We start from the raw sequence: 25986 nt of genomic DNA, 5'->3' as shown, positions 1-25986 counted from the left end.
CAGGAACATTTCTTTGAAAAAACAAAGAACAGTTAAAGAAGGTGCACATTGTTAAGGATGCAAGGAACATGTAGAGTGCAGCACATACGGTTTAAGACAAAGCGAAACTGGCTTCCTAAATTGGCATCCCCAGGAGATAGCACCCTTTGCTGCCACCAGGGTGGCTTAATGGGTTGACCGGCACTGCCTATAATGCAGGATATTGAATTTCTCTGTAACTAATTAAACAATGATAGAAATTTGTTACTGTACTTTTTTACAAAATGATATCTGTGATACGGGCCTTTCTCCCTATATATTTTAGATTTACTTTTGAAGCACTGGTTTTCTCTATTAATGATTCTAAATAAGATCACAGTAAGTGTGCCTAGTCATGAACCGGAATCTCCTTTAGGCTCAGTTATTGCTGTGTGCCCACAGACATTAGAGTATTCGCTGACTTGCTGTGACAGTCTTCAGCAAAATTCTGTTGCTGAAAATGGTGGGCTGGATAATATCTTCGGTTTTATTGAATTAGCAATGGTACTTTGCAAATTTTCACACAGGAGTTTTCTAGTAATTATTTTAAAATAAAAATTAAAAAATTTTCTCCCTGAGAATTGCCGAGGGCATTCTGCCTTGTACTGTTTGTACTATTTAATGAAATATATAGATTTGTTTCATGAGCCTTAAAATGCTCAATATAACTAATCAATGTAATTTAAAATCTTGAGTAAATAATATCTAATGTATTAAGATAATGCAAATGTACCTTACATGTTTCACAAATTCCACAAAAATATGTATGACTAAATGTTTCTTGATGCAGACACTTTATTTATACAATTTAAATATTAAAGAACAGGCAGTTAACTTTCTAGAAATGCTGTGTTTGGTCACATACCATCTGCACATTTCTCATTTATATTGTTTTCTGTTTCAAATATTAGTACTCATACTGCATTTTCAATTTTAAAGACCATTTACAAAGCAAAGACGCTTAATTTGCTAAAGCTGCTGCTGAGTGTGAGAAAAAAACAAATGTTATTTTAAACTTATTTCACTAAAACAGCTGTTACCCCATATTCACATCTGGCTATTAGAGTTGTCTCTTATTTCTTCTGTTTATTGTTGTAAAGTCCCCAGCAGGTATTTTCTGTTGCAACTGAAATTCAAATAAAAACAGATGCTATTATAAACCAACAATAAACAGAACATGGCAAGTTACTAGATCAGGGCTATTTTCAGTTATTTACTTGATGTAATTATTTTATTTGAAAGTTGCAACAGCTATTCTATTGATTTAGTCAATATTGATTTGGTCAGTGTAGTTATTCTTTACATTTTGATAACAAAAGTGGTTTGCAATAAGTTCATTATCTTTTGTTTCAATATGGAAAAAGATCAACTATGCATTGCATTCATTATTTGGGTTCTTTTACAGTTTTAGTTGCATTCAAATCTATTAAAATTGTTATTGAATGGTATGTGCAGCTGCCATTAAGGGAAATGTTTTATCAATGTAATACATACCCTGCATTATAATGACAACAAACATATTCTGCCACAGATATCCAGCAGTAATACACAAAGTGGAAAGTATAATTTACCCTACTGATTAATCAAATAGAGTACTACTGATCATTTACATTAATAATGGTAGAAAAGTGTTTGTGCCAGATGAAAAAAAAAATAGAAAAAAAGTAATTCTCGTTTTATGAAATCTGAGTTCTTCTACTTGCTCAATACAAGACCAGTGATGTCACTGGTCCATTCTTCTCTAGTGATTAATACAAAAACAGCTGTATCATTTTATGACACATTTTTTAAGGGTCTCACATTAAACAGAACTTTTTGCAATTAAAAGATATAAAATATTAAATACACTATCATGAGAAAGAAATCCAGCTTTTTTGCTGCAATAGATACTTAACAGTTGTGGCATAAAGCATAAGTAACTCAGGAATGTCAGATTCAGCAATGAACTGGTACAAGATCAGGAGCAGAATAATACAGAAAAAGTCAGAAAAATGCCAGAAAAGTGCCAGAAAAGTCAGTTTTTAGCATAACTTTAGATCCAGAAGCACAAAGTTGGGTTAGAAATTTTGTCCTAAAACACATGTGAAAGATTGTGTTTAAGAAGTATTAGTTTGTCCACTTTGCTAATGCTGATACAAGCTAACCATTCAAAAATTACATCTACAGTACAGCTGTTATTAGAATTTAGTATGGTGCATCAACAATTAGAGACTTGAACTACAGCCAACATGGTTTCAGTAATAACCAAGAAAGCACCTCAAACACCTCATCCAGAATGTTTAAAGGGGATCCCTCTCCTAACATGGTTTTTTAACCACTGTATGTTGGTTGTTGGTCAGCAGCTCAGCACTAATCTGCTGGATAGCTCCACAGTTACTTTTATAATATAATGTCTTTATAACATCTTTGTTAACAACCCTCTGGCATGAGCATCATCACTTTACTATTCTGATCATCCTAATTACTTTGATTAAAACCTATTCTTGCAAGAATTCTGTGCACTATTCAAAGAATCTAAAGAGCAGGGGCCTCATGTATAAACGGTGCGTACGCATAGAAATGTTGCGTAAGAACTTTTCCACGTTCAAATTGCGATATATAAAACATACACTTGGCATAAAGCCACGCACTTTTCCACGGTACCTCATACCTTGTCGTACACAAGTTCTCCACTCGGTTTTGCAGACTGGCGGCACCCAGCGTCAAAGCAATGCTACTGTTCCTGTGTGGTCACACCTTCTTTTCCTGACGTGGCTTTATAAATACACTGAAATTAACCACATATTGTTTATAAGTGTAATGCATCTGATTGTAATTAACTTGTAACAATATAATGGTCCAGGGAATAGCCATAGTATTCCAAATACCATAACTGCTTTAGCATTGTTACTCTCACTGCACCTTCTTCTTCTTCTTTCAGCTGCTCCCGTTAGGGTTGCCATAGCGGATCATCTTTTTCCATATTACTCTCACTGCACCACTTGGAGTATTTATATCATTGTATCTGAGTGTGAATCACAGCAGCAGCTGATCGGAAAGAGAACTATCGGTGTACAGCTTCAAGCACACACTGTCTCAGCCATGGCAAAACATTTCAAAGCCTTTCCTGTACGGATCTTGCGGTTCAGAAACAGTTTCATCCCAAAAACTTTAAACGCACTTAATCAATTGCTCCTTGTAGAACTGTTTGTACTTATAAGTACAATCACCCCACTGTAAACTTGCACTACAGTTATGATATTGCACAACCTGAGCCACTTTATAAAGCGCGTATTTACATATGATAACGATATCATTTTTAAGATGAAATGCAGCAAAACATGTTTATTATATTATACAGATAAAACTTTAACTTCATTTAAATAATCTATATTCTTCACTGGGACTGTCGTGAAGGACAGAATAATTAAACATGTACTACAAAGATATTTTAATGTTCCTTAAACGTTTTGAAGCTTACAGATGGCTTAACATTTATTACAGAGCTGATTGTATGGCGATCGTTTACTTGGAGAAAGAAAAGAAATGACTGCAGGGGCTTCTATGTCAATATATATTGAATATAAAACAGAAAGAGAAAATAACAACACAGCTAAAAACGCAGCGACAAAATTCGGCAAAACTTAAATGCTTGTGTCATGAGCACGAGGCGGCTATGCAGTGTCCGCAAGGGACGTGGCCATCCACCATGCATAAGCTTCCTTATTGACATTGGGGGGTGAAGGAGCCACCAATTCTTCCTCTGCCTTGGGCCACCACAAGCCTAGAGCCGCCCCTTTGTACTGCAGCAAAAAATTATTTCATCGAAGGTCGCACACAATCACTGTGCCGTGAAACCCATGTTTAATAACGTGCTTTAACTCCTATCATCACGAAAATTATATCACATATACATCTCAGTATTTTAGTTATTCAGAGAGCTGTAATATCACGAATGTAATGGACTCTGTGTCCAGTTGGAGGAAGAGAGCCGGTTTAAGAAGCAAGTAGTGATTCACACACATAGAGCACACAGAAGATCACGTACAAAACAAAGCATTTAACGTGCTACTTTAATTACGATGTGATTTGAGAAACTGGTTAATTAAACGATTTTAAGATGAAGTTTATGATGTTCTACTTTAATGACAAAATAAACTACATGATTAAAGTGGAAATTTCGAGATTGAAGTTGACGTTTCGTGCTTTTTCCCCACTGTGTGCCTTTTTTTTCTCTGTACCCTAATAAGTTTTCATATGATACTTAGACGGTGGGCTACAACTCGCCTTTTCACAGCGACTTTGATATGTGACTTCTTTTTATTTCTGGCACTGTGCGATTTTGTGAATGTGAGCTTTCAAGTTTCTCCGACGCTATGTCACTCGATCAACTTCCTTTTGTTGATTATACCACGGTTTAATTAAACAAATAGTATGTTTTTCCTTTGCCTCCATTTGGTATTCTCTGAAATTCTTATATTTTCCCCCGTGCTTTTCCCATTGTCTTTTCACAGAAGGCTGCGCTTAAGGGTGATTTATATTGATTTGCATATTCAAAGAGGCGTAATTCGGGGAGGAGTTGGGGCATTACATAAAGCGCGTGCACGAGCTTTACTTTTCACGCTGATCGGGATTTATGTAGCGGAAGAACGTGGAAGTTGGAGTACGCACAGATTCCTGCATCTGGATTTTTCTGTGCGTAAACACATTTCGGCTTTTGTGCTTACGCCATGTTATAGTGCGAGTTCTACGCATGGTGTTATACATGAGGCCCCAGGGGAGTATCAAGTTCTAAGCTATTGAATCACAGACAAAAAACAAGAGCATAGGGATTATGTAGTGACTTTCAACACAATGGCCGCTGGTGCAAGCTCAGAAGAATAAGCATTAATTTGATTGTTCCATAATGGTTTATCATTGGAAGTTAAACATGAAATCAAATATTTCTTGTTGTTGAAAATAAAGATGAATCATGGTAGCCGTATATAGATTAACAAGATCTTTAAAAAATAATAATTGAATGTAATTATTTATTACCATTAATATCTTTGTTTATCAATTAAGTAACTGGTCAGTCCCATGTATATTTAAATATAAGGATCTACCAAACAATTTGAAAGCATATATAATTTACAAATGTGGCTATAATTCAGCTATGAACTTAAAAAAATTAGCTGTATGAGAAGCATGTTTTGTTGCATGAACTTTTTAAATATCTTTTCATCCATTATAGAATTTGCTTAGCTATCATTTAAAATATGTGAATCTCAATTATTCATACAATTATGCTTTAAGTTAAAGAGTAAATTTATAGCTTAGGGGGAGGCTATTGTTAACTACAATATGATCCCTCAGAGATTTCTTCTCTTTGGTTAAACTATTACTTTAATGAAAATGATCATATGTGTGTAAAATGCACAATACTGTATGCATATTATTATTGTCAGAAACTGTGATTTTGTGCCTTTATTTGCAACCTTAGGCAGAATGGCAATGTTTAACTTTTCTTGTCACTTGCCAAGTGTTATGATTACTTAATCACATTTACAAAATTCTAATGGAATTTCAGAAATGTAGTGTGTTTTTTATGTTACTTTTTACTGTGAACCTTTATTCCTTACGGCACATTCTGTGTTTTTATTTGCATAAGTATGTGTTTGTGAACAAAACTGTATAGTTATCTTTCAATTAATGAGGTACTTTTAAATTTCCTTTGTGAATATTACCTTTAAAAGTTTTAGAAAAACATGTTGCATACTGCATGTATTAACAGTATATGCTAGAAAAGATGATTCAGCTGTGTCTTATGTATATTAATAAGTAAAACTGAGAATATGATATTCAATTAGTTTGCATATTTACATATTTAAGATGTCTTCTTTAAGAATTTTTTTATGACAGAGGGTGACTGTTTGCATTAATATTTTTAACTATGTACAGTAAGTGAAATTAAATTCAAAATTAACACAGGAGAATGGTAGTAAAAGATCATGTGAACAGTTCAAGAGTAAACAGTGTAGAATGAGATTTAAAATGAATAAATAAACATTAACATTTACATGTACAGAAGATCATTTTCATCCATGAGCAGAACTGTTATCATGTTAATACCAATAAAGCAAAGAACAAATTCATGGTGTAATATGCTGTATAAAGAAAGAAGCAACCTTTCTATTTCATCTTTAAACTCACTGAAAAAGTGTTCTGATTTTTTGTCTGCAAGTCTCCATTATACTCCAAGGATGATTATACCTGTTCAACATGTGCAGATGCTATTACTAATAACATCTGCAGTAGATCCCAGTTGAGAAATTTTGTCACTCTTTTTCCTGTGGCAGAACACAATCTCAGAAGCCTTGTTTTTCTGCTTTAGACCATCAAATAACTTTTCCATCTGTAAGACTGACAGGAGAGCATTGAATATAACAAGTTTTTTTTTTAGTTCATGTCCCAAGAAGCTGTACAGTTGTGGACACAATGACTAACCATAGCTCACGTGTGGGATACTCCGATGTCCATGCAAAACTAGCACATAAAAAAGCAAACTGATGGCTTGCTGTTTATAAATAATTTTTCAAGTTAATTTTAAGCGACTGTTACATAAGGCTACCTACTGCAAAAACAACATAATTCTATGCATTAGGGTAATAATTACTGTGAGAACAGGGCAAAATACATCCTGAGGTGAGTAAAGAGTGTACTGTGTGTGTGCTACACCAGACAGACTATGACATTGTAACTGTCAATGCATTTTTTGCATGTTTTTTGCATTACTTTTCAAATCCGGACGGACAAAACAGTCATCATTATTTGCACTATTAATGTTTATTAGATTGTGCCAATGACTATGTTGCATTAATAAATTATATATTTTAAACTACTAAACAACTACACCCTTGCATTTTGTAAAAAATGTATTTTTTAATCATGTTGTGTATTCTAAACTATGAACGGAACTGGTTATGTTAACAAACCACTGTACGTTTTACTTACATGTACGGAATGATTATGGTAGTAATACAGCATTCAGGTAGTTATCAAGATGATTGGTACAGTATGAGCTCATGTATGCAAATTTACTGTACATTTTCTTTACTCGGATGATGTATAGGGGTATATTATAACCTTTTCAGCTGAGAGAGCTCAAGTCTTAGCCTGAAAGTCCTGCCAAGCTGAACAGGAGTGCAGTGTATCCTAGGAAAGCTGAATGGCGAAGCAGAGTATTAGTTAGATTGTACAGCTTCTGATTCCAATAGGAAAGTATCCTTCAGCTTGTGATAATGATTGTATAGCATTTTCTGTGTTTTTGGAAAGCTGTAAAATTTCATGGTGTTCAGCTAACAGAGATGACAACAAGTAAGCTAATTCTTTTTTCTGTGTGCTCATTTCTTTTGTAAAAGAATTTCAGTTAAAAATAAACACTAACACACATTAAGAAAAAACTCTCCCTAACAAGAAATCCTTTATTTTAAAATGATTGATTAAGGATATATAACTATATATAACAGTAACTAACAAATTGAACCACTTGAAAATGTGACTGCACAAGAAATTAACCCATCTGTGATTCTTTGTATCCTCTGTAATAAAACCCTTGTGTGTGTCCAGGTGTCCATGTGTGTGTGTCTTCTGGTGAAGTGCGCATGCGCGGGGCCACACAGCACGTGTTCAGTCTCTTCCTGTGCATTCCCTGTGCAGAGATAGAGACAGATACACACACAGGCGCACGCGAGTCACACACACACACACACACACAGGCGCACGCGTCACACACAAACACATGAGTCACACATGCAGACGCGAGACACACACACACAGGCACGTGCGACAGACAGACACACACAGGCGAGAGAGAGACACACACACACACACACACAGGCGCGCGCGTGCATTGTCGCAATGTTACTTTTCTTGGTTGTTTATTAAATTACAGATTTTTCAAATGTTCATTTTTTCCCCTGTGCTTAAAACTCATTAAAAAAAGAGTTTTTAGCGAGCGGGTCATAAGGCTATAGCGCAAATTCTTGCAGTGTTAGTTTTCTCTGTTGTTCAAGGTTTTCTTAGTGTTATTCAATGTTTTTACATTTAGTTTACTATTACGCTGTGCTTTCTATGGTATAGTTAACTATATTTGTGCTTAAAAACTTAAAAAAATATATATTTACATACAGTTCATACGGTCTGGAACAGATTAATTGTATTTACATACAATCCTATGGGGGAAATTACTTCAGTTCATGACCAAATCGGGTTACAACCAGAGTTTTGGAACGAATTATGGTCGTGAACCGAGGTTCCACTGTATTACTGTCAGACAAAATTACAGGCATTTTACAGAAATACAAACCAGTATTACTGAGAGGAAAAAATTAAAGGCACACAATACAGTGACACATATTACAGCCACATACAAGGCCCCTTGCCATTTAATACAGACTGTTCATACAAATGTTTATGCACTACTGTTCTAGCGCCCGTTATTTTAACGGGCTTAATGTCTAGTCACTTTATATTTACTTTGTACTACTGTTGTTTTTTTTATCCAAAAAAATATTTTTAAGGGAAAACTTAAAATCCAGTGTCATATTTTTATTATTTCATTATTAGGAAGTTAGATTGTTGATTTCTTATCTAACTGTGTTTGCTTAAGTTAAAGTAAAGCAGTGAAAGTAAAGACAGCGCCAATCAGCAACACAGCCTGCTACAAGAAAAACACAGCAGCACTTGAAGCTGTGCAGAGGGAGAGCAACCAGGACTTAAGGACTTGTCATACTCTGACAGCCTCAGAATGAAATCAGTTTAGTCACAACCACAGGAGACTCGATGGGAATCTAATCTTGGTGTTCAAAATTCTCAAAGGCATTTATAAAATAAATCCAGCAGAATTCTTTCAACTAAATGGTAAACCTCGTACTTGAGGACACCATTAAGGAAAACAGCATTTAGGACTAAAGCCAGGAAGCAATCCTTTGTGCAAAGAATTATGGGAATCTCAAATAAACTACCAAGACATGTAGTTAAAGCAGACACCTTGATAACCATTAAGTAGTATCTTGGTGAGATTTTGTGACAGCTTTTAGAACATTAGAACAAACAAGATGAGACCAGGCCATTCAGCCCAAGGCTCACTGTTCCTGTCAACGTAAGTCTTCTAAAATAACATCAAGTCTAGTTTGAAAGTCCATACAGTGATCCCTCGCTATATCGCGCTTCGACTTTCGTGGCTTCACTCTATCGTGGATTTTAAATGTAAGCATATCTAAATATATATCACGGATTTTTCGTTGGTTCGCAGATTTCTGCGGACAATGGGTCTTTTAATTTAAAGTACATGCTTCCTCAGTTTGTTTGTCCAGTTGATTTCATACAAGGGACACTATTGGAGGATGGGTTAGAAGATACCCAATCAGAGCATGTATTACGTATTAAATAAAACTCCTCAATGATATGCGATGTGCTTCCCGAGCGGTGCTTGATTTGTTTGCTTTTCTCGGTCTCTCTCACTCTGTCTGACATTTTTTGCTCCTGGCGGACGGGGTGTGAGCAGAGGGGCTGTTTCCACAGAGGCTGTTTACCTAGAAGATATGGATGCTACTCTAAAAATGCTGAAAGACTACCTTCACATTGCTCCCTTCTGTTGCGGCTGCTTTATCGCAGTGCGCATACTTAAAAGCCCAACAGCACGTATTGATTTTTTGATTGTTTGTTTTTCTGTCACTCTCTCTCTCCCTCTCTGAAATTTTCTGCTCCTGATGGCGCTCCTTTGAAGAGAAGATATGTTTGCATTCTTTTAATTGTGAGAAAGAACTGTCATCTCTGTCTTGTCATGGAGCACAGTTTAAACTTTTGACTAAAGGGTGTTATTTCATGTCTAGAGGGCTCTAATAATGTTAACAGTGTGGGAGAGTTTATAAGGGCTTAAAATATATAAAAATAACCATACAAACATATGGTTTCTACTTCGTGGATTTTCACCTATCGCAGGGGGTTCTGGAACGCAACCCCCGCGATCGAGGAGGGATTACTGTAAAGTCTTATTGTCTAACACACTGCTTGTTAGCTTATTCCAAGTTTTTATGGTTCTCTCTGTAAAGAAAAACTTCCTAATATTTGTATGAAATGTACCCTTAACAAGCTTCCAACTGTGTCTCCATGTTCTTGATGAACTCATTTTAAAGTCATAGTCTTCATCCACTGTAATAATTCCCTTCATAATTTTAATCTTTCTTCATAATTCATCCCCTGCAAGCCTGGAATCAGCCTAGTTGCTCTTCTCCAAACTTTTTCTAGCATTGCTATGGCTTAGCTATTAACTAAAAAAACAAGCCCAATAAACTGGATGTTCTCCCCTCATCTGTCAAAGTTCTTATATTCAAAGAAAATTATTCCATAATAATAATAATCTTACATTACCATCACATTGTTAAGACGTTTCAGTAATATACTGTAGATTAATCAGTCTTAAAATTATTTGATTCAAATTATTTTTATATATTTGTTTGGTTGTCCTGAATTCAGAACTGTGTAGAATCATGCCAGGGTCTGTTAGAGTTTTACTCCAGGTACTTGAAAATTATGCATTGTATGTTTGCTGGCAACTCTGAATTGCCCTTTAGGACTGATTTTGGCTCTGAATCGGATTAGGCAGGTTTAATAACAAATAGGTAAATGGATGGACAGCCTTTAATTTTAGTAGTAACTGACAGGGAAGCAGGAAAGCTTCATCATGGGTGGTGATACTCTATATTATAATTCTCTATAATTGTGCATTTTCTAAAATTAATATTGTAGAGAAAAATATGTTTCTGAGGCCTTCACCTACATTATCTTCATCCATCCATCCATCCTTTTCCGCTTATCCGAGGCCGGGTCGCTAGGACAGCAGCTTAAGCAGAGAGGCCCAGACTTCCCTCTCCCCAGCCACTTCTTCCAGCTCTTCGGGAAGAATCCCAAGGTGTTCCCAGGCCAGCCGGGAGACATAGTCCTTCCAGCGTGTCCAGGGTCTTCCCCGGGGCCTCCTCCCGGTTGGACGTGCCCGGAACACCTCACCAGTGAGGCATCCAGGAGGCATCCTGATCAGATGCCCGAGCCACCTCATCTGACTCCTCTCGATGCGGAGGAGCAGCGACTCTACTCTGAGCCCCTCCCGGATGACTGAGCTTCTCACCCTATCTTTAAGGGAAAGCCCAGACACCCTGCGGAGGAAACTCATTTCAGCCGCTTGTATTTGCGATCTCGTTCTTTCGGTCACTACCCATAGCTCATGATCATAGGTGAGGGTAGGAGCGTAGATCGACTGATAAATTGAGAGCTTTGCCTTACGGCTCAGCTCCTTTTTCATCACGACAGACCGATGCAGAGCCCACATCACTGCGGATGCAGCACCGATCCGCCTGTCGATCTCACGCTCCATTCTTCCCTCACTCGTGAACAAGACCCCGAGATACTTGAACTCCTCCACTTGGGGCAGGATCTCTCCCCCAACCCTGAGAGGGCACTCCACCCTTTTCCGGCTGAGGACCATGGTCTCAGATTTGGAGGTGCTGATTCTCATCCCAGCCGCTTCACACTCAGCTGCGAACCGATCCAGAGAGAGCTGAAGATCACGGCCTGATGAAGCAAACAGGACAACATCATCTTCAAAAAGCAGTGACCCAATCCTGAGTCCACCAAACCGGACCCCTTCAACACCCTGGCTGCACCTAGAAATTCTGTCCATAAAAGTTATGAACAGAATCGCTGACAAAGGGCAGCCCTGGCGGAGTCCAACTCTCACTGGAAATGGGCTTGACTTACTGCCAGAAATGCGGACCAGGCTCTGACAGTGGTTGTACAGGGACTGAGCAGCCCTTATCAGGGGGTCCGGTACACCATACTCCCGGAGCACCCCCCACAGGATTCCCCGAGGGACACGGTTGAACGCCTTTTCCAAGTCCACAAAACATATGTAGACTGGTTGGGCAAACTCCCATGCACCCTCCAGGACTCTGCTAAGGGTGAAGAGCTGGTCCACTGTTCCGCGACCAGGACGAAAACCGCACTGTTCCTCCTGAATCCGAGGTTCGACTATCCGACGGACCCTCCTCTCCAGAACCCCCAAACAGACTTTTCCAGGGAGGCTGAGAAGTGTGATCCCTCTGTAGTTGGAACACACCCTTTGGTCCCCATTTTTAAAGAGGGGGACCACCACCTCGGTCTGCCAATCCAGAGACACTGTTCCCGATGTCCATGCGATGTTGCAGAGACTTGTCAACCAAGACAGTCCTACAACATCCAGAGCCTTAAGGAACTCCAGGCGTATCTCATCCACCCCCGGGGCCCTGCCACCCGAGTCGAGGTCAGCAGCGCACCATCCCCACCATATACGGTGTTGACACTGCACTGCTTCCCCCTCCTGAGACGCTGGACCAGAATCTCCTCGAAGCTATCCGAAAGTCGTTCTCCATGGCATCTCCAAACTCCTCCCACACCCGAGTTTTTGCCTCAGCAACAACCAAAGCTGTATTCCGCTTGGCCTGCCGGTACCTATCAGGTGCCTCCAGATACCCACAGGACAAAAAAGTCCTATAGGACTCCTTCTTCAGCTTGACAGCATCCCTCACCGCCGGTGTCCACCAACGGGTTCGGGGATTGCCGCCACGACAGGCACCGACCACCTTGCGGCCACAGTTCCGGTCAGCCGCCTCAACAATAGAGGCACGGAACATGGCCCATTCAGACTCAATGTCCCCCACCTCCCTGAGGTGGTGGGAGTTGAAGCTACTTCTGACAGGAGACTCTGCCAGCCGTTCCCAGCAGACCCTCACAACACGTTTGGGTCTGACCGGCATCTTCCCCCACCATCGAAGCCAACTCACCACCAGGTGGTGATCAGTTGACAGCTCCGCCCTCTCTTCACCCGAGTGTCCAAGACATATGGCCGCAAGTCCGACGACACGACCACAAAGTCGATCATCGATCTGAGGCCTAGGGTGTCCTGGTGCCAAGTGCACATATGAACACCCTTATGCATGAACATGGTGTTCATTATGGACAATCCGTGATGAGCACAGAACTCAAATAACAAAACACCGCTTGGGTTCAGATCGGGGGGGCCATTCCTCTCAATCACGCCCTTCCAGGTCTCACTGTCATTGCCCACGTGAGCATTGAAGTCTCCCAGCAAAACGAGGGAATCCCCAGAATATATGCCCTCTAGCACCCCCTCCAGAGACTCCAAAAAGGGTGGATACTCCAAACTGCTATTTGGCGCATATGCACAAACAACAGTCAGGACCCTTCCCCCCACCCGAAGGCGGAGGGAGGCCACCCTCTCGTCCACCAGGGTAAACCCCAATGCACAGGCTCCGAGTCGGGGGGCAATAAGTATGCCCACACCTGCTCGGCGCCTCTCACCGTGGCAAATCCAGAGTGATAGAGAGTCCAGCCCTTCTCAAGGAAATTGGTCCAAGTTGTGCGTCGAGGTGAGTCTGACTATATCTAGCCGGAACCTCTCTTATCTTCTTAAGCCTTCATTAACTGTTTGGCACTAACTTCAATTAAATAATAAATAATAAATAAATGGTGTTTTTTTTTAAGATTAATTCTTCTGTTTTTTTCTTTTTCAAACAACAATAAATATGAACTCAGCAGGTGTAGTAAGATATAAATCTAATAGTTTGATATTGTTTGCTAAACATTGGGGATTTCAATGTCCTGCAATGGTGTTTAGTTGAGGATTGGTTCCTCAAATGACAAAGCAAAATTAAAGTAGCCCATGTGCTACCTTGTTTGAATTAAGCAGGTCTAGGAAACTGATGAACAAACAGAGATTTTTAGTTACAATATAAAAAATTTGAAAAAAAAGAGGCACCATATAGGAGAGGAACACAGTAGATGGAAAGAGAAAAGTAGATGTGAAAACACTGCCATTAGTGAAGATCAAGGGAGAAAATAAAAAGTTAATCTATTATTAAGACCAGAAGAAATATGTGATCCCAGTCTGAGAATGATATTATGTCCTGTTTTTCTTTGAAAGTGTCTTTGAAGCCTTGTGAAGTGTAATTTGTAGGGGAAAACAATTTAGCAATGCTTATTAGAATGATTATAATAAGGAAGTGGGACAACCCTAATTATATTAAATTAGTGATTTCCAGCAAGCGTTAGTCCCACTTTAGCACGAAACCAATTATGTGATTTTTTTTCTGGCCTTAATCTGGAATAGAGTATTTGAATCAGGTGATGTGATCTGAGCCAGAAGATTTGGGCCACATCTTGATGTATGTTCATTCTGAAAATGTCCAAGATATGCTTACTGAAAAATGTGTTGCAGCCTACTACAACAATCTGACTGGATACTGGTTAGCTATATTTGGTCTTTACTTTATTGAATTTCTTCCTTCTTGTTCTCGTCTAAGCTGTCAATCTGAACTATATACAGTGCAACCTTAAATAATTTAAAAATAAGTTATTTTCCAGTCAAAAAAACAATAAATGACCACCTTGGCCAATAATATCTTAAATATTAACTGATATTATGAAATGTGGTCTCAGTGAGGTATACTGATAATGTAACGTTCTCAAAGCCACTGTCACAGACGGCCGGGGTCCTTGTCCTGCCGGGACACCTCTTCACTGAGATGACCGGGGAAGCAAGCGTGGGCAGCACAGTACCTCCCCCGGGACACTAGATGGCAGCCCCCATGAATTGCAGCGGTACTCTGGACTCCCGCAAGGCTTCATAGGAGATGGAGTTATCTACAGCCCTGTTGGGGTGCCACCAGGGGGTGCTGCAGCTGTTCCTGAGCCAGTGTGGGAGGTTCATCCACCACATCCGGAAGTGAAGCTGGAAGTGGGGCAACAAGCACTTGGTGCACTTCCGGGTGACTTGTATAATGGACCAGCAGAGACTACTCGGTGAGCCAGAGTTGGCAGGAGGGAGACAAAGCTTACCGAGGTGGAGTGGATGAGTAAAAGTGAAAGAGAATGGGAAGAAGAGCTGTGTGGTACTGTGCTTGTGGGCCGAAGAAAAGAAATAAAATTTGTGTGTTTTATAAGTGTGCCTCCTGCATCTGTCTGTGTCGGGTTGGGTGGCTGCCACGCCCCCTAGTGGTTCTGTCACACCACTTAATCCAACTCAAAGATCCACAGGCATGGAGTATGTCCTAGCGCTGCATGTAATGCAAGAAACAGTCCACTGCAACATGCACTTATGTACACACCCACATTCACACATAATACTTAATAGAAAACCCAGACAGACATGGAGAGAATGTGCAAACTGCATCTGGACTTTGTCTGGTTCAGGCTTTGAGCTCAAGTTGCTGGATTTGTGAAGCAATAGCAGTAACCATTGAACTATCATGCTACCCTAAGTGTACTAATGCTAAGAACTTTTTTGCCAATACTTCATAACAATGCACACTCCAGATCCTTTTTCTAGTTCTTTTTTACCAATTAGGCTGTAGGACAAACATAGCCTACTGAAAGAATTTGTTACACAATAAAGATAATAAAAAATTACATTTGCATATCTCCTCACACTTATCAAGTGCTGAAAGTGCGTCTTGATGAGCATCAGACTTAGCTTCCATTATTAAGTACTTGTTTTAAACTGGCCTTCAGTAGCCATTTACAGTGGTTATTAATATGTTATGATTATTGCTAAGATTTAATTTTTTATAGTTACAGATTACTGCTGATTCGCCTTATGGTGGATATCACAGGCATGAATGAAACTGAATCTTTTTTTCATATTTCATTACATTTTTCTCCTCTTTTAAAAAGAAAAATGCCTGACTACTATTCCTACCTTTTTTTTATAGATTTGGTTATTTATGCACCGTCTTCATCTTGATTAAATAGCTATCACCTCCGCATTGTTTCATCTTATGTTTTTAACTATGTAGTTGGAATCTCTGTTGATATTATTTCTCAGTCATTTGACCTCATCTTATCATCTGTAGCAATCTGTGATAGACTGTTAACAGCAAGTAGTAGGCTGAAGTTTACTTACTTTTTAAATCTGCATATTGATATTAAAGCCTTGTTAACCTTAGTAATACAACATAGAAATTCAATTGACAAGTGAAATGTAGAATATTCTCTGTTAGAAATTACAATTCAAACAAAGAATAACTTCTGTCAATATTATGTTCATGTGATGACATAAAGAGCATCAATCAATACAGAGACAGTTTACAAATCTACACCATAAGATATCATTTCAGCAGGTCATGACTAGCTTCACAAAGTATTTTCCATAACAGCTCTGAAAGATTCACTATAAAATTGTTTTTGACATCCTATGGCAATTAATTTAACTTTTTTCACATTCTGTGCTAGACAGAAACATATTAAATTAGATATCAAGGCACAGCCTTACAATATATCACTTGTAAAAATGTTCCTATGTCTAGCATTCTCTAAAGATTTTCTTTTCATTTTTCCATATTTATGCATTATTAGTTTAAGTGTAGCATATATTTTTTAAGACTCGTCTTACTTAAATAATTGGTATATTTTTCTGATGAATGAAAGAGATCTGAAATATATGTTAATTAAGATAATAAAAGAGGAAAGGAGAAACAACTGAGCTGATTATAGTGTAATAGGTATGATACCAGTATTATGTAATAGTCAAATATATGGTAAACTGAACATATTTTAAAAAACAACAGCATTGTTCTGAGGCAGCAACACACATTTTGGAAAGGTCAGTCAAGTCAGTTCAATTTTGATAGACTTTTTGAAGAGACAGTATTCAAAGCTAAGAAGATGGCATTTACTGTTTTTAACTTTACAAAAAAAGCACACAAGTCTATTATAATGTGAATAAAGGGCAAAAGAAAATGAGAGTTATAGGGACATTCTCATCTTGGCCTCATGCATAACGCGGTGCGTAGAATTCGTACTATAACATGACGTAAGCACAAAAGGCGAAATGTGCTTATGCACAGAAAAATGCAGATGCAGGAATCTGAGCGTTCACCAACTTCCGTGTTCTTCCACTACATAAATCCCGGCAGCGTGAAAAGTACCGTTCGTGCACGCGCGTGCTCTGTCTTGCCCCAACTCCTCCCAGAATTACGCCTCTTTGAATATGCAAATCAATATAAATAACCCTTAAGCTCAGCGTTCTGTGAAATGATAATGGGAAACGCACGGGGGAAAATATAAGAATTTCAGCGAATACCAAGTGGAGGCAAAGGAAAAATGTACCATTTGTTGATTTAAACAGTGGTATAATCAACAAAAGGAAGTTGATCGAGTGACACAGCGTGTCGGAGAAACTCAAAAACTCAAGTTCACAAAGTTGCACAGTGCCAAAATAAAAAAGTATTCACATATCAAAGTCGCCGTGAAAAGGCAAGTTGTAGCCCACTGTCTGAGTGTTATATATAAGCTGATTAGGGTACAGACAAAAAAAAAATAGGAACACAGTGGGAAAAAAGCACAAAATGTCAATTTTAATCTCGAAATTTCCACTTTAATCACGTAGTTTATTTTGTCATTTTTTTGTATTATTATGTCATTTATTTTGTACAGACAAAAAAAATAGGCACACAGAGGGGAAAAAAGCATGAAATGTCAACTTTAATCTCGAAATTTCCAGTTTATTTTGTCATTAAAGTAGAACATCATAAACTTCATCTTAAAATCATTTAATTTACAAGTTTCTCAAATCCCATCGTAACTAAAGTAGCATGTTAAATGCTTTGTTTTGTATTTGATCTTTTATGTGCTCTATGTGTGTGAATCACTACGTGCTTCCGTTATTTCTCTTTCTCCGACAGGACACAGAATCCATTACATTCGTGATATTATAGCTCTCTGAATAATTAAAATACTGAGATGTATATGTGATATTTTCATGATGATTGGAATGAAAGCATGTTATTAAACATGGGAACACGATGGCGCAGTGATTGTTCATGTCTCACACAAGATGCTGCTGCGCCATGCACGACCTTCGATGAAATAATTTATTGTAGCAGTACTGTCTCTTTCAAACGTACTAACCTCCAATTCCTGTCCTTACTTTTCTTTTTCTCCAAATACCCAATCGCCACACAATCAGCTCTGTAATAGACGTTAAGCCATCTGTAAGCTTATAAAGACGATTCTTCAAAACTTTTAAGGAACACTGAAAAATCTTCATAGTACGTGTTTAATTATTCTATCCTTCCAGTGTCACGCCAGCCTCAGTAAATATACAGCGCGCAAAGCAGGAACAATACGTGAACTTGCTAGCGCTGCAGCACCATGTCCTCACATGTTTAATTATTAACAATACAGATTATTTAAATGAAGTTAAAGTTTTATCTGTATGATATAATCAACATATTTTGCTGCATTTCATCTTAAAAATTATATCGTCATCATATGTAAAAACGCAATTTATAAAGTGGCGCAGGTTGTGCAATATTATAACTGTAGTGCAAGTTTACAGTGGGGTAATTGTACTTATAAGTACAAACAGTTCTACAAGGAGCAATTGATTGATTTATAGTTCTTGGGATGAAACTGTTTCTGAACCGCAAGGTCCGTACAGGAAAGGCTTTGAAACGTTTTGCCGTGGCTGAGGCAGCGTGTGCTTGATGCTGTATACTGATAATTCTCTTTCCGATCAGCTGCTGCTGTGATTCCCAACTCAAATACAGTGATAAAAATACTCTGAGTGGTGCAGTGAGAGTAATATGGAAAAAGATGATCCACTGTGGCAACCCCTAACAGGAGCAGCTGAAAGAAGAAGAAGAAGAAGAAGGTGCAGTGAGAGTAACAACACTAAAGCAGTTATGGTATTTGGAATACTATGGCTATTCCCTGGACCAATATATTGTTACAAGTTAATTACTGCACAATCAGATGCATTACACTAATAAACAATATGCGGTTAATTTCAGTATATTTATAAAGCCGCGTCAGGATAAGAAAGGATAACCACACAGGAACAGTAGCACTGCTTTGACGCTGGGTGCCACCAGTCTGCAAAACTGAGCGGAGAACTTGTGTACGACAGGGTATGAGGTACCGTGGAAATGTGCGTGGCTTTACGCCAAGTGTAGGTTTTATACATCACGATTTGAACATGGAAACGTTCTTACGCAACATTTCTTTGCGTATGCACCATTTATACATGAGGCCCCTTGTGTTTACATCATTGACGTTCGGTGAAATTCATGGCTGGTGAGGCATGAATCAGATTTACAAATATATGAACCCAAAAGAGTAGCTTATTCACTATTCAATTGGCGGCATGCTCATTGACTACTGGTTATATTTCATATCTCATCAGCACTCTTTACACACAGACAGTTAAGGTGCATATTTGGCTAAGAAAGAACGTTACATTTATAGCGTTCAACAAAAGGATAACAAGAAAAACAAAAGAATATATTATTTAAAGACAAAATTTTGTTTTTAAATATTGGCCTTTTTTTTCTTAGTCTGATCCCATTTTTTTATAAAATTGGAAAGATTTTGTCTTACCTTTACTTGTAAAGTGAAGTCCATGCGCCTACCCTTCTCCACGAAAATCTCCGTCACTTTCTTCTAAAAGTCCCTACTAATTTTCCTTTAGTTTTAAAAATCTCAAACTTCTATTTTGACAGTCAGTCGGAACAAAAAATAAAAATAAACGGATCGCTACAGTACACTTTCTGATATCGCTGACTTCTTGGTGCCTCTGCATTGAAGAACAGCAGCAACGAACACCTGTTGGGCTCACATCCACCCCCTTTGGGGCAGCACTGTACTGTCTGCCTCATTTTGTGCCTTTTCACTGCGTTTTTATGTCTGATCAGCAAGACTAAATATGTCATACACGTTTATTAAAGATATTAGCCAGACTGTGGAAAGTCAGAGTGTATAATAAACGTGTCTGCACACATTATATTGACGACATACAGAAATACAGCAACAGACATGCGCCAGTTGCATTCGTCAACCCCGTGTGTGAGGGACAGCACAGTCCGAGGTGAAGTGAGGCTAATCGCTGCCGCAACTCATGTTTTTCCTCCGTATTTGAACAGGAAATGTGCCAATTCAGTGATTTTGACCATAGAAATGATCACAATTATTGGAATCATACAGAAGACAAATTTAAAGCACATACCAGTGGAAAAATTTATTTTATGCTATCATTAGTTTTTTTACTTTTCATGATGACAAGGTGAGCTCCCCTAACCGCATGTCCCTGGTTTACATCAGTGGTTAGCAACACCCTGAATCCTTATTGCCTGTAGTTTGGGTATCACATTCCATCTATTCCAACCTAATGAATAACTACTTTTTGCTCAGATTTTTTAGTTGCTTCATCATAATATTTTAGAGTATTAGTAAATAAGACAGTGTTGTGAAGAGTGGGAGGGGTGAGAGGGCAATGGCTCTGGGCATCCATATTTGGGGGACATCCAATCCAAAGAGTGTTGCTCTCCAGGAGAGCCCTGTTTCAAAAATAATTTTAATTTAATGTGAACAATTTTAAATTATTATAGCTCATTCTGAGTGAAGCACCATAACTTCTACGCGCTATAAGTGCCCACAATTTATTGACTTTGTGATGCTCTTTCGAGCTGAGAGGAATACAGTTCCCCCTGATCCTAAAGATGCTCTCCAGTGGTTAATACAGTTAGGAAGGGATGTCTTTCCCACGATTTGCATTGTGTACAGATTACTGTTTACCATCGCATTTTCAATCGCAACTTGTGAACCATCATTTTCAAAATTGAAATTAATAAAAACTCATCTGAGATCTTCCATGAATGAATATTTAATTTGAATAAAGTGTTTATTTCTTATTTAATATACTTTTTTTTTTTAATCATATTCATATGCCTTCTTTACCAATCACTTTGACAGCATCTCACCTTAGGAGGCATACAATCAAGGAGTTTGCCCCCGGCATCTTCTAGCTTCAGCATGCCGCTGAAATAGTGATTTCACATGTGTTGTTCCTTGCCACACACAAGCCACAAGGCAATTTATTTGTGTTATCTTTCATAATAGTTTTTATTAGTTTGCTTATAATAAAACGTCACATAAGTGGTTATTTAATAAATGGGTAGATTTTGCCAGGTTCCAATCTTTAACATTTCCCTGGTTTGAAGTGATCACTGAAAAATAACGATTAATGTTTTGTAAGAATACAATAATTGTGTATGATGCATGGTTTATAAAATCCCATCTGAATTGTGATTTTTTAAAATAGATTCAAGAGCTAACTGCATGTTCTGAATGTGATTTAAACTTGGAAGGGTGTGTCTTTCCGCTTGTTGGGAAATATGAAACAGAGTTGCTAGAGGGTTTATTAGTTTAAACTGTAGAAATTTCAGATTAAACCAAGTTGAGACCATGCTGATCAAAAAATTGAAACTGAAAGTACTGCTTCCTTTTTTGGAGACAGGAGCAGTCTTTAAACAATGAACAATATGGACTTAAGAGGAAAGCATGTTCACTCTATGGATATGGGAAAACAAATGTTTCGGTCTTTTTGAGGGGTGCAGGGTTGCACTTGGTAAGAGGAAAGTTTTTTGAATGTTTTCATGTAGATATTGTAAGTTATAGAGTGTAGATTAATTCACAAATATGACACATTTATCCATTTAAAGTTAAATCTGCAATACAGTTGAATGTGCATAAAGTGAAGGGGTCAACCCTGTTCACCTAATCTTTGAAAAATATTTGTGAGACTCAAAAGGTTTCCAAAGCACTACAATTTAATTGCACTGTTTGGTAACTTATTCCATTTATTTGGTTCTCAGTGTGACAAAAACACTGTTAATGGATGGGTAAAATGTACCCTTGAACAGTTTCAATTTGTCCCCATCTTTTAGGTGAGGAACTCAAATTAAAATAAGCTGCTATCTACCATCATAATTCACTTTAAAATTGTGTGGCCTCTTAATATTCCTTTCCTTACATTTAAACAACTAATTTCCTTCACTTCATACTCACACCTTACATCTACTCTTCATCAGACTTTCTCTAGCATTGTTATATATTTTTTTGTAATATATAGACCAAAACTATATTATATATTGATTAAAGACCACCAGTTACAGAGGCAAGGAAACTACTTTGGTAACATACAGGCACTTCCAGTAGAATGTTGACTATTGCTGCAATATTAACTTTTAACTTTGTCCCTACTTCTACCCTGATAATTGTGTGAGTTTAACGGATAACAGTAAAAGACACTTAAAGTATCAGGCAGAAAACTTAGAGGAGTGTGAAAGGTGTTAGAGAATGATAAAACTTAATTTCCATATAATCTATTATTGCAAGGCAAACATGACATGCTAGAGGCTTTTTAGAATTTTTCCCATTACTATTAGGAATAGTGTAGTGGTTCCAAAAATACATTCAAGACTGCATTAATACTCAAACGAATGGTACAACTGGCTTTTAAAAGCGTAAACATTTCCTGGAAAATGTGCATTTCAAGTAAAAGCTAAAGACTTCTGCTTTAAGCTCATTTCCTGTGTGCATATTCAATGAAGAATCATTGTTAAACCACTCAAACCCTTGCACTAGAAATTCTTGCTCTGCCATGCTTTCATCTGTAAGTACAGGCAGCTGTGTAACACTCTTGTAATGGCCCTGTGGTCTATGCTTCTAGCAGAAACCTCCCCCATGTGCCCATTCATTGCTTCCTTTAAAGGTGATGCCGCAAATCCTGTGATTTGTTTGCAGCTTGGGTACAGTCTTTTGTAAAAGCCTTTAGTCCAGGCTTCCGTTGCTCAATGGCAATCTTACAGCTTTCTGCTTCATACAGAGTGACTTTGGCTGTGAAAAATCTCAGTGCACTGACTCCAATGGGGCATGGGTAACAACTGGCCATTTTGGAATCATACAGAAGATTGCAGTCTTCTGTTTTGAGAAGAAGTGCCGGAATGTGAATCATCCATGCCTTGGTGACAAGGCTGTTCTCTTTTCCCCTCTGCACCTATAGGAACAACCTGCCAAAAAACTGTAGATTGACAAGGTGCTGCTTTCTACTTTTGCATCTGCTACCATGTCTGACACCCTCAACTGGCAGAATAATTTTGCTTTCTACATGAGTTCAGCCTGACTTCCCATTAGCTGTAGCATATCTCCCTTTTCTTCTATCAACTCAGATACCTTGCACTTGTTTTCCCAGTTGTGCTTTTTTTTCCTCAGCTTATTGCAGAGACCTAAAAAAGAAAAAAGTATATGAACATATGCCAGATGATAAAAACAAAACCATTATCCATTTTCACATATGTTCTAATGTTAAATTTTTACACTGTGTTTATATATATATATATATATATGCTTCTAGTATGCATCTAAATATACAGATGTGCATTTAAGCTTTTAATTTTTTATGCACTGCATATCTATTACAACTGACCACAATTATTTTTGTTGTACAAATTCATACTTTATGAAATAAATATATACAGTACATAATTGCTATTACCTGCTCGTTCACTTTACTCCTGAAGTGATAACTTTTAATCCATTTGCCAACCATGGAATACACACTAGCCAATATTTTTCTTACACTTTGCAAACATTTCTTCCTTAGACAATGTCATATTATCATATTGTTTTGACAGTTTCACCGTACATTTATTTAAAAAGACCTAGACCCACTGAAAATAAATTGAATAGTGTACTATAGGTGTCAGTATGAGTGTGATTGACATGGCTAAAATAACACTCAGCAGCTACTGCTGTCAGTTTCTATTCTCAAGAGGAAATAAAGTATTTGTCCTCATTAACAGCAAGAGGACCTGAAACCGACTATATATTTCACTCAATATATGACCATTGCAATTCTTTCTGCAGTAAAATATTAATCCTATTCCAACTTGATGCATCTATATATTTTTTTCAAGTTTTCATTAACATAACCAAAGAATGTAATCTCTTTTGGATGAAATAATTGTAAACACAATTGTTAGCATAACCTTATTCTTTAGAAAAATTATTTTAAAGTAATGTTAACCAATAAGGCCAGAATAACCAAATTACTATTTTTTAACACTAGAATTACGAAAGCCTATAAAAAAATCTGGTAATCCCGGTCCACACATGAAATGCATGTTAACGATATATTATTTACCCTCTACAACTCTAAGCAACTCACTGGTAAACAGACTTGAGCAGAGAGAACTTTCTGCCCTTTTTGTGTTTTAGCAGGCTGTTTGCTGCTTGTGCTTATCAACACATTTACAACACAAAAGACTCTGATGGAGAGGTGCAAATGGATTAAGGTGGGCTGGGATTACAAGTTTTTTCAGAGGCTTTGGTAATTCTAGTGTTTAATAACTTTTGCTCAGGATCTACGCTGTGTTAATATTCAAACATAGTAGACATCTAAATATACATATGTGCATTTAAGCTTTTAATTTCTTACACACTGCATATCTATTAGTTGTGGTGTACAAATCAATACATGATGAAACAATTATTTTTTTCAATTTAATTATTTATCACAGTACAGTTGAAGAAAATCACAATCAGGCCCAAATATTCTTAATAATGGTGTTTATCAATTTCAAATGTACCTTTTCTTTCTAAAGTACCAGAAAAAGTGCAGCCTCCATGCAGCTTCATTCCCACATTACAATGTGCTTGAGAAGTTCTAGCCTGGTTACAGTACAGAAACAGCATTAAGTTGTGTTGCTGATGACATTTTACTATCTTCTGATAAATTAAATGCTACAATAAATAGGTTGTTCCTTTTCTGGTTCTTCTGTGGTGGCATTTTGTGCTGCCACCACCTGACAGAGATATTGTGTAGCCACCTGTGATGCTGGAATGAAGGTGAGTGTCCCAGCTGTCCATTAGACTGACTGCACTGAATCCGTTCAGAAGAAGCTGGAATCAATGAGGAATAATTTAAGCACATTTGTACTAGGCAACTTGTCAAAATGCACCATGGCGTCTGGGCGTTTTTTTTGGGCTTGGAAACCATACAGATTGTTTTTTTTCTCCAGCATAACTAGAATGTTTTTTTTTGTTCTCTCAGGCTTCTGACCTGACTCATCTTTACAGACTTAACAATATGATGTGGTATGTTATTAGTAAGGCATAAGTGTCCTTATAATTCTGTGTTTTATAAGACTGTATGGATTTTATTTTTTTTTCTTTATTATTTTTCATTTTATTAGTATTAGATTTTATGTTAGTATTCATTACTATTTTTACCTAATCTGTTTTTTCTTTTATTATAACATTCTCTTTGACATCTTGTAATGCACTTCAAGCTACAGTCTTTGCAGGAAATGTGCTACAGTATATAAATAAATGATGCTGCATTGCCTTCAACATCAGTGACCACTCTATTGTGTTAGATAGGCTAGGAAATGACGTTGGCTCAAAGGCACCATCTTTATGTGGTTTAAATCACATTTATCAAATCGATTTCATAAATGTGTTGATAGTACTCCTTTACTATGGACATGTTAAAGATGGTGCCCCAGAGGGCTAAGTACTCAGATCTTTACTGTTTTCACTTTATATTTTAGAGAGTATAGAAAGTAAAGCATTATTTGAATAAAATGGCCAAAACCAAATTAACCACCTGAAGCAACAGATTGGTCCATATTTTCCTAAAAGTGGTCAAGGCATGAAGCAATTTCTTTAATTTCTTACTTAACAAAAAACTGTGACCTGGCAGAATATAAGCAACTAATAGCTAATTTTCTTAATTTACTAATTCATAAATGAATGCTAGGGTGTTGTACCATGTTAGCCATTATGGATGTAGTAAACAGTCAAGCTAAATGATACCGTTTATTTGCTAACTAAAAAGATTACAATATGCAAGCTTTTGAGGCAGTACATATTGCCAGAAGAAGGGGCCTGAGTTGCCTTCAAAACTTACATATTGTAATCTTTTTAGTTAGGCGATAACAGATGTCATTTTTGCTTGACTTCTCACTAATTCATCCATCTGTCCACTAATTCATAAATTGTAAAAGGTAAGACTAAGATCCAACAAGTCCGTTGTGTTGTGTTACCAGACAATCATCA

The sequence above is a fragment of the Polypterus senegalus genome, chromosome 3, assembly GCF_016835505.1.
Source record: "Polypterus senegalus isolate Bchr_013 chromosome 3, ASM1683550v1, whole genome shotgun sequence".
NCBI classification, from domain to species: Eukaryota; Metazoa; Chordata; class Cladistia; order Polypteriformes; family Polypteridae; genus Polypterus; species Polypterus senegalus.
This window is presented reverse-complemented; position numbering follows the sequence as displayed.